The 10,566-nt window shown below is 45.3% G+C and overlaps 1 long non-coding RNA gene across 1 annotated transcript in view; it reads right to left on the bottom strand.

Annotated features, from left to right (window-relative positions):
- LOC106724570 overlaps positions 1-9,460 on the bottom strand; it is a 13,534-nt gene extending 4,074 nt beyond the window's left edge. Inside the window, exon 1 of the long non-coding RNA XR_001360414.1 lies at positions 8,694-9,460. This is a non-coding gene — a long non-coding RNA (uncharacterized LOC106724570). The remainder of the gene's footprint in view (positions 1-8,693) is intronic.
- Positions 9,461-10,566: the final 1,106 nt, after the last annotated feature.

Genomic DNA, 10,566 nt, shown 5'->3' on the forward strand with positions numbered 1-10,566 from the left:
GATGACATGCCAACCTCCAGGGTAACAAAGGGAAAGCTATCTTTAGAGCAGGTATGATTTAGAAAAGGGGAGGGTTGTCATTGGAAAGAAGCAGAATTTTGAGGCAGCTGCCTAGTTTCCAGGCATGAGTATTCATAAAGCAAAGACAGTAATTTTCTTCGGAAGATAATAAGTCACAATATGCTGATGTCAGAAACCTTATTCATTCAAAGCACAGCCCTCTAAAGCAGGGTTTCTCAACCTTGGCATATTGACCTTGGGGTCAGTCGAGTCTTGGCTGTGGAGAGCTGTCCTGGTACATTGTAGGGTGTGCAGCAGCATCTGTGATCTGTACCCATTAGAGGCCAGTAGTACCCCTGGCTGTCACAACTAGGAATGTCCCCAGACTTAGCCAAATGTGCCCTGGGGGCAAAACCACCTCCAATTAACAACCACTGATGTAAAGCTCCCGGTTTCTGTGTTCATTGTTATAACTGCTCCATCTCTAGTCATTCTCCCACATTCTTTCAAGTTCTCCTCATTCCCCAAAGAGTACAGGTTAGCATGTCCTTGAAGGTCAATAGGCAGCTGCTGGTGTCTGGATGAGGTAGGTGGGTGCTGTCCCCTGTGTTGCTGCAGCCGGCTGAGGGGTGTGGCCCGTTGTACTCTGAATGCCTTCACCTGAGGGAAAGGCACCCTTCCTCTCCGGCCACTGTGCATGTATCTGCTGTCTGCTCTCTCTATAAATACATACATGTGCATCCTCCCTTTGTCCGTCCCTTTCCTCCTCATCCCATGTCCTCTTTTTGCTGCGTCTCAGTTCTCTTTTATAGCCTCCTCCTGTACACTTTGGATCACACCTGGTCTCTTTTCATGGTTCTGCTTAAGAACTCAGAGTGTACATTTAGTGTGGGCCCTTCCCTCACACATTCACGCTGCAGCAAGAAAGCCGAGCTGTGGCCTATGGGCAGCCAGCCTGGAGCTGGGGTTAATGAGGGAGGGAGACCCCTGCAGCCCCCTCCCTCATTCCAAAACGCTGGGGCAGGGGATGGCCTGGGCTGTGGGTGATTGCAGTTTCTCCTCCTGCTCAGAGCTTCTCTCCCTAAGTCCATCTCCACCTCCTTCTTGGTGTGGGCTCAACCCTTTAAGGTCGGGACTGGGAACACAGGGGATCAGGGAGGAGGAGGGAGAGGGGCTTAGCCAATTAGATGAGTGAATCACCATTTTAGCACCTCACCCTTTCCCCCTAACAGTCTCATCCTAAGGTTCTGCTTGGCCACAGGGCCTAGTGAAAATGATAGCAGAGCAGGGTCAGGGGCCTGACTCTGTGACCAGAGGCTGTGGCCTCCTGGGCTCAGAGCCCCTGCCTTTCTAACTGCAGTGAGAGCCCTAGGAAATGTGCAAACTGCCATGGACACAGATGATTATTTATAAAGGAAAGGACAGATCTAAAAGAATCACAGTTCAATTTGGTTCTTATTGGAAACATCTCCTTTCAGGAGCAGAATGGCTGGAGGAAGGAGCTTGGAGGGCCGGGCTGATTCTGTGAAACACCTTTAGGTGATATGGCCTCTCCCTGCCCAGGAGGCCTGAGGTCTGAGGCTGGGACCACAGCTGCGTGCGAGGTTCTGGGGCTGAGTGATGGGACCTGTAGCGAGAGAAGGGCCCGTGGGAGAGCAGCCAGACAGATCCGGAGGCTCTCTCTCCATTGGTGAGGGAGACGCCTGTGCCACAAAACCCTGGTGAGGAGGAGGGTCAAACCTTCTCTGGTTAGGACCATGGGACCAGCGAAGAGGCGCTCCCCAAAACCACACACTTCCTTACATTCCATAGCAAAGTAATCGTATGGGGATATAAAGAAGCATGTGGCCTCGGGAAGCAGTTTTGGCCCAGGCTTTGTCCACCTTCCAGATGCGGCCAGGTCTCAGCTGTGGGCCACTCTCACCTCTCTTCTCCTCTAGCTGGGAAGTGCTTAGAGGGCAGGACCACTAGGACCCTCCCCCCTGCCCCCCCCAACCATCTTGGAAGTATCTGTGAGGAATGGCAGTGCTTTGGGGGACCCTATTTCTCCCCTGCTGTTTGTTCAGAAATAAACAGCACCCAAGTTTCACCGGCTTATTTTGGTGCAGCTATAATCTTTGTTATCACTATTCATTAAGTTAATAGCTGCTGCTTTACACATTTGAGTAGGATTTTAATGTTTGAATTCCCATGAAGGGAACATTTTTTAAAAAGAGAGGAAATTCAACAGAGAGGTATTCTGCATATGCATGAAGAACAAATTCCGCTTAGAAACAGAGCCAAGCCCTCCTGGGTTTCCTACTGTATGTCTGCTGTGCGCGTGGTGAAGCCTGCAGCTGCCGGGGCAGCATTCCAAGCGCGATTGTTCATTGTGGGAAGGATTTTGCTGTTCGGCTTCTGCTCCCCCAGCCCATCACCTGCCCCACAAGCTGTGAGGCCGGAGCCACGGAAGAGTGAGGGACGCTGGCAGCTGTCAGGCCACTGGGGTCTGGACAGGCCACCCCGGCTAAAGGGCAGTGGGGATTTCAGCTTCATGACCTTTAATTCACTACCAGAAAACAGGGAGTATGACAACAGAAAAACTGCACCCCAAAGAAGGTTTGAGGCTCACAGCACCGACGAGGGCTTAATGAAATCTAATGATAAAAGTAATAAAAAGAAGAGTGAAATTTTTTTCAAGCTTACTCTCTATGACAGGGATCACTTTCGGTGCTTTGCCTATACAAGCTACTTACATCCACTACTCTATGAAGCAGCTATTATTTTTACGTGGTTTTACAGATGAGGGTCATAGAAATGAACAGGTCTACATATATGTAAACAGTAATTCTTTAAAAAAAAACTAATCAGGTTGGAGGGATGGTCTTGAATCAACCCTTAGCGAAAGGTGTAGAATGTAAGAGTTGAGAAGGAAGGAAGGGAACACTGTGGGGTTTATCCTGACATCTATTCCTCTGCAGCTGTGCCCTAGGGGTCCCCTAGGTGGTGATGGTTGAGACACCACACTTTTTCTCAGGAAAATAGGGAAATGTTCTTGGCGCTCCAGCCAAATCTGACTTTGGGAATCATCTAGTAGCTCATTTAATCCAACCCAATTGCTAAATAAGCTTCTGTGAAAACGCAGTCCTCCCGATTGTCAAGTGCAAGCTTCGAGTCAGTGAGGATGTGGGGCTGCCTTTCCTCCCCCACATTTGGGGGCTGTGACCTGTCAAAAGTGAAGGCTGATGGGGAGGGAGGCAGTGTGCCAAGGAGAAGATGTGGCCGAGTCTCTGAGAAGGTGAGAATGTCTATCTCTTCCAATGAACCGGGGAACTTATGAGCTGAGTAAAGGTTACCTGGTTAAATCTGTCAGAACAAGATCTCCAAAGTGTTTGGCATGTGAGTTTCAGAAATGAGGGTTTGCTTAGACAAGAGACACCCCCTCCCCCAAATTATTTGGTCCAGAGATCTAGAAAGAGCCAGCTTCCAGAAAGTGATTAATTCATGTAAGAATACAAAAGAAACAGGAAAAAAAATGCTATAAGATAACCAAGACAGTGCTAACCATTCCAGGAGACTGCACCCATCATTTGGGTGTGAATGTTTTTGTCTTTCTGTCAAATCCGACCTCGTATGGTCAAAGGCCACTTAAAAGTTTGCTTCAAAAGGTCACTTAAAATAACTAATAGCTTGATTGCTTTTGAGTCTCCTCCTACTTTCTCTGGTCATCTAACTTAACATGGCAGGAAGGAAATACAGGGAACAGATTAGAAAATGGAGTGAGAGGTAGGCAGAAAAAAAAAAAAAAAGAAACAACTACAATGACATCAAATATTTCAGACCAGGCATAAATGAAAGGGAAAACTCTAGGAGAGGAGATATAAAGGCATGTTCTTCTGAATTTTGCACAAGGCCAAGGGATGTACGTTTTTTTCCAGATTACTTATTTAGTTTCTTACCTGCCCAAATCTTCTGGACTGGGCAGGTGGTGTTAATAGGAAGAGTGGGACGGTATGAGGTGTCACCTGGCCACTTGTGTGCTGTGTGGTATTGGCAAGATCACCACCTCTCTTTTCCTCATTCCTGTGGTGGTTGTGTAACCACTCTGCCTACCACAGGGTGAGTTGAAGATTAATGAGGTAACACTCATGCGAGGACCATGAATTTCTTGGAACAGGCCGATAGCAATACAAAATGTCATTCAACACGTTATTGAAAACAAGATTTATTTTTGCCCTCTCTTTGCCCTGTAGTCAGACAATTTTTCAAAAGTCTTAATTAATAAATTGTCCTTCCCTTATTCCTGAGAAGGAAGGGCCATTTTAAAGCATTCAGAAGTAAGTAACAGTAAAGGTACCATCACACGCATAAACAGCCAGCACCATTCTTTTCCTATTTCTTTCACCGGGCAGGGCAGGATTTAAACATAGATGACTCAGACACAGCATCACAGAGAGATGAGAATGTGATTATCCATTAGTGGTCCTCAGAATGACTCTCTAGGGGAAAATCAAGGATGGTTAAGACAGGGAGAAGTCTGAATTATAGGCTAACAATACCATCTTCAAGGTTATTGGCAGCAGAGGGGTGTAGGGAGGAAGAGCTCGGCTTGGGCATCTGTGCCTTCTGGCTTTGTGACCCTGAGCTGACTACTTAACCTCCCTGAGGCTCAGTTTCCTCATCTATAAAGTGAGAATAATGTTTACTCAACAGGAGGCTTTAAGGACATAGATTTATGTAAGGAGCTGTGAACACAGTATTAGAAGTCTAATAAATAGTCTCTGTTACTATTATTACTATTATTTAATGTATATTTAATATTAATTAATATTAATATAGCAACTGAAACTACTCATTGCATGGAAGTCCTTATATTTGATCTACAGTTTCATTCACATGACAATTGTTATGCAAGGAGTGGTTCTAAAATATGTGGAAAAGCTTAGATTGTATAAAAAATACTTTTCACATTTTAAGAAAACTATTTTTACTAGTTTAGTATGCTTGCAAAGGATTTTTTAAGGAAAGGGATTGATCAGTATCCTTTCTGACAAGAATCATTAAAAGTTCTGAATATCTGGGCCCAGTCTCATTTTCAGGGCCTTTATATATATATATGGTGAGATACTCAGATTGTCTCTTTCTTGACCACTAGACTTTGCTTCTGATAACAGACCTGACCTTACTCAGCCAGCCCTTTGCTGGGTAAGAAGAGGAAACCAGAGCTTTCTGCAGAAAATCACCAGAATCTTGCTCTCTGAATTTCTATCATAGGCAACTTAGGTCTCCTAGTCCCTTTCCTGACCCACAGTCAGGCTTGGAAGTTTAAAACGATAGATAATAGTTTCTTAAAATGTAATCAGAATTGCATACTTTTATGGGGATTAGGACCCTACTAGTGTCTGCAAGAGGAGTGGTCTGCACAGAGGTATCCACCCCCAAATCTGCGCATTTGTAACCTTATCCACTGTTATCTCTGCTGGTGTTCTCTGAAACAGGCTATTCTGGGGCTCACCAGATACAAGCCAGGTTATGTGGGGCTTACCCTTGTCTGGCCGAGGAGATAGGAAATAAAGCAATGGCCCCGCCTTTTAAGGCAAGCGTGGGGTAGTATGTCGGGATAGGACCTTATTTTTCCTAAGGCTCAGCCAGAACATCTTGCTATTTTTAGAGGACTGGCCAGTTCTGAATGTTGATTCAGTCATAGACACGAGTCCCATTTTAACTCCCCAGGAGCAGCCAAGAGCAAAGCAGCTCCAAGAGCCCGTCTTCTCCCCCTTGCTCAGAAGAGGGCAGTTTTGGTGGCATTTTGTCATCCCTGATGTCCTTGCCCTGCCCCTCATCAGAGCTGGAGAGCTGGAGCTGGGACTTCAAGGGAGGAGGGGGCAACGAGGTGGAGCCAACATTGTACTAAGCGTTTACCAGTACCTATTTACACTCCACAAATTCTGTGAAGTACATTTTATTACACAGGATGAAATCATCTCCAGCAGGTTAAGTAATTTGGAGAACTAGAGTAGTTAAGAAACTCACCCAAGTCACACAGCTAGTATGGCTGACCTATAACTTGAAGCATTTCGCTAACCCAATTCACTCTAATACACTCAATTTCCCAAACTTGCCTGATCCTTAGTGCCACAAAGGCACTTATTAAAACTCCTCTCCCATACACCCTACTCCAGGGGCCATGGAATTGAAATCTCTGTGGGATTGGCCAGGTATCCATACTTTTAACAAGCACTCCCAGGTGATTTCTACGCTCAGCAAATTTTGGGGAAACAACAGCTCTAGGAGAGTTGCTCTCAAACTTGAGTGAATATTAGAGTCAGAAGGGAACTTGTTAAAATGAGATTTTTCTGACTTGCTCTCAAAGATGCTGAAATAGCCACCTGGGCCAGGGCCCAGGAATCGGCATTTGTGCCACCATTCTCCATGTATTCCATTACCAGTGAGCAGAGGACTTTGAAAAACATGGCTCTAATAATAAACAAGACAGAGAAATCTGAATGCTCAGTTAATGAAATCGGTGCTGGAAAAGACTCATTTTACAACAGTCTAAGAAAAATCATTAATTTGGGTTAAAAGAGGAATTTCAGCAATCCTGGTGACAAGTGGGCGACCCCTCTCCACCCATGAGCAGTTCACGTATTAGTAACAGAAAGGGGAGCAGGCACTCTTGTCCACCCCTGACCGCTAATGTCTTCTCTTTGCAATGTTCCCTGTGCTCATCTTCCACCTGGAATGCTCTTTTCCTTTTGCTCATCTTCATTGACTACAATTATTCTCTTTAAGAATCAGTTCAAAGGACATTTTCTGCACCAAGTTTTCTCCCACTTATAGCTCTTCCTCTTCTCAGCTCCTGTTGTTTGTACCTGTACACAGGCACAGTCACATCTTACTGGCTGCTTGATTCCTTGTGTGCCTGTAATGCTTGCATCTCCTCTCACAAGGGCTGGGGTCCTGACAGCTTCATTTTTTATTTCCCATACCACCTATTGCTTTTGTAAAGAGCTTTTACATAGTAAGGGTGCAGTAGATAAAGCTGCCGCTACCACCATCAGCACGCTTAGAGCACCTACTGTGTGCGGGCACAGTTCTCAGTGCTGTAACAAGTAGCTGACATTATAAATATCCTTTTTATACAGATAAAGGACACAGGCCCTGAGAGGTTGTGATTTGGGGAAAGGTCTCCTTTAGAAGCTGCAGTAGACCAGTCACACCTGTAAAGAGATCTGAGCTCTGTGGTTCAGGAAAGAGCCCTTTAAAACAAATCTTAATTTTCTAATTCAGTGTATTAGAGTCACCTGGAGGGCTTGCTAAAACACAGATTGCCAGGCCACACCCCCGTTTCTAACCAATTCCCAGGCGGTTCTAGTGCTGCTTATCTGGGGGACTACACTTTGAGAACCACTGCACTAGCTCAGTGTTTCTGACACTCAGTAGTTCAAGGGCAAGAAACTGGCCCTCACACTCTGAGCTCCTAATCGTGAGGCGGTGAGGAAGTGGAGTAAAGCCAAACAGAAGCCAGGAAGGTGGCTCTTCAAGGGTGTGGCTGTAGGAGCTTTCACATATGAGGGTGCAGAGATGGGGAACCTGTCTGTGGAGTTTCTAAGAGTCTTCAGCTTGAGGGGTTTACACTACAGGGAATCACCTCCTTTGGCTTCCAATTCTTACCAATAAGCCTTCGGTGGGGTTTGGTGAAAAGTGGGTATAAAATGAGGTGATCGTTTTTCTTGAGAAGATAGACCAGCAGAGGGTGCACTGACTCACATGACCTCATGTTATATTGGCAGAGGGATCATATTGATAATGTAATGTAAGATAACATAAAAGTACCGAATAATGATAAAGCTCTTTAGCTCCAAAATCGTACTTTTTTTTTTTTTGTGAACCTAGTACATTCAGTGAGAATTAAGAATTGCTTAAGGTCCAGAGAACAAGTCAGAGAATCTGGTTCTTGTCCTAGTTTTCCAAAGAAATACATTGCAGGGGAACTTAGTTTCTTAGTTTTTTTTTTTTTAAAAAAGATGTAACACTTCACATTGTCTTAGTGGGGAAGTCTGTGGGGTTATCTGAAGGAACCACTCCCATTCAATGATTGCATATTTGAGATAAATTTCTTATTTGAAATAAATTCCTTTGAGTTGCTCTGAAGAAAATTTCAACGTGCATTCAAAATATCTTACCAAAGCACTAGAAGGACAAGTCCCAAGTTCAAGGTCATATGCTGTCAAATTCTCATCCATCACTCCTCCAACCCTAGCTCTTCTTTAGGTAACTGACCAGCCCCTACCTTGCAAGAGCCCCTGCCTTTTATTGTCCCTCTGTCTTCCACACCCACCCTTCCCCTCTGCCTTTGCTCCAAGCCTCAGCACACAGAAACAAGTCCATTGTCAATACTAGCCCACAAGTCATCCCCACGCACTGATAATGTGGGCAGGGGTGATTTCTCCCATTTATTTCCCCTCCCCTAGCTCTGCCTGCTGGCTCTGAATTCTAGCGGTCCTCCCCAATCTGTGTGAGACGCAGAACACAGGATGTGGTGCTTCACCTGCTCCGACAGATACCGCAGTGCTGGCTTCAGATGACAGAAGCAGATCCCCTGCAGGGCTTCCCCAAAAATGCACAAAGAAAGGAAGACAGATGGGCAAGGCAGGAAGGGCCAGAGGACAGCTAGAGGGGAAAGCAGCGCAAGGGAACAGCTGAGTGCTTACCTGGGGAAAGTTGTGGGCAAGTCCCTCCTCTTCTGTGCGCTTTCTTCCATGGGAGGCGTGAGTCCCATTGAGGTGTTTAGAGCAGGGAGTGTTAGTATGATTATTTTTTCCAGAGCTGCCAGCGTTGGCTTGCGTTTCTATGCCTTCCTGTCAGAATTCTCTCAAGGAAACAGCAGCTGGTGAGCTCAGAAATGTCAGTCAGAATCTTGGCCTAGTTTGGGGCCTTGAAGATTTTTACAGAAAGTTAAAAAGGTTTCTGGGCCAGTGTCTCCTTAGGGTTTTCCCTCTCCTGCTTCTCACCTTTTCCATCTTCTTTTCTTTCTTTCTTTCTTTTTTTTTTCTTCTTCTTTTCATTTTTGCCTCAGGAGCTAGTTACTTACACTGCCTGCCTCCCCTTTCTGATGGTCCCCTCTCGGGTATGGCTGTGGCTCTCTTTCCAGCTCAGCCTAACTGCCCGGTGATTTGCTAAGCATGAACTAGTCCTTGTGCACTTACTTTGTCCCCTTATTCCCTTTTCCTGCCTTTCCTGTCATTCTTACCTTTTTAATCGCTATCCTTCTGGTCACACAGAGAGATCATCTGTCTTTCCTTTATGTGCATCCCCTGTCCTGCGAGTCCATCCTTTCTCCCTACTTGTGCCCTGGCCTCTCACTGGTCTTTGTTCTAGCTTTACTTCCTACTGCGTCCTGTCTAGATGTGACCTCGCCTCAGATCTCCTCTCCTCTCTTCTCCTCCCCTCCCATTCCTCGGGCAGTCTCGCTCTCTGCCCTCTCTTGTCTCTGCTCTCCGAAGGCGAGCTTCCTCCTTTTTGTACTCTTCAGCCCGGTGCCCACCCCCAGCACACGCTCCCACCTGTTTGTGTCTTTTAAGGGCCTTGGTCATGTCTATGCCTTCTGTCCACCTCAATCAGCACAGTGACGGGCCTCTGCAAGCTGTTAAATTACACCTCTTCAGCTGTCTCATTGCTAGGAGAAATGCCCTTTGCTAAATCCTTTTTCAGATAGGCAAATCTATATTAATGCTTCTGTTTATGGAGTATACTGTAATAATGCATGCATTATTTTTAAAGAGTGAAAAAATTAAGTTTTTTCAAGGGTATTTTTTTTAGGTTATGTCACTATGTATTACCTAAGATACAACGCTTTTAGCTCATCTCTAACATATTTTGGCCATTTTTCAAATGGGAGGGTAGTTGTGGTAGAGTTATGGAAAACATGGCTAGTTTGGGACTTGACTAGATAGATGCTCAATAATATATATTCAGTGAGGGCCTGCCACATCGTGGTGTGCCATATGAAGCACTGGAAATACAAAAAGTGACTGTGTTCCCTGCCTTCAGAGACTTAAACAGGTTCTTTTGGGGATAGGACCTGAGTCTGGAAAAAAAATATATAACAAAACATTGCAAAATTGATAGTTCAGAAAATAAGCACTTTTGGCATTCAGAAGCAGATTGATAAGTGGTGGACCAGGTAATAAAAGCTTCATGGAGGACGTTGGGTTTCAGCTGGATCCTAAAGATAGGCAGGGCTCACACACCTGGAGAGGTGAGGGAAGGGCTTGCCCAGAGCGAGGAATGGCTTGAGCGAAGGGGCAGAAGCAGGAGTGTGCAGAGCATGTTCAGGAAGCACTAATTAACCTGTGGCTGATTCAGTGCTTTGTGAAGGGGTCACCAGGGAAGGCTTTGGACACAAAGCAGCCATTTTGAGAAAACATATTCATAGCAGGAGATCTCAGTTTTTAAAAAGAGTTCCTTGAGACTTCACATTTATATGTAACCATGTAGTGCTATGATTTCTACATCCTAAATAAATAGGACTTTGGATTCTTTCACAATTATCACCTAAAAAATTATGGTCTGAAATCTGTCGCT

The sequence above is a fragment of the Myotis brandtii genome, unplaced genomic scaffold, assembly GCF_000412655.1.
Source record: "Myotis brandtii unplaced genomic scaffold, ASM41265v1 scaffold893, whole genome shotgun sequence".
NCBI lineage: Eukaryota > Metazoa > Chordata > Mammalia > Chiroptera > Vespertilionidae > Myotis > Myotis brandtii.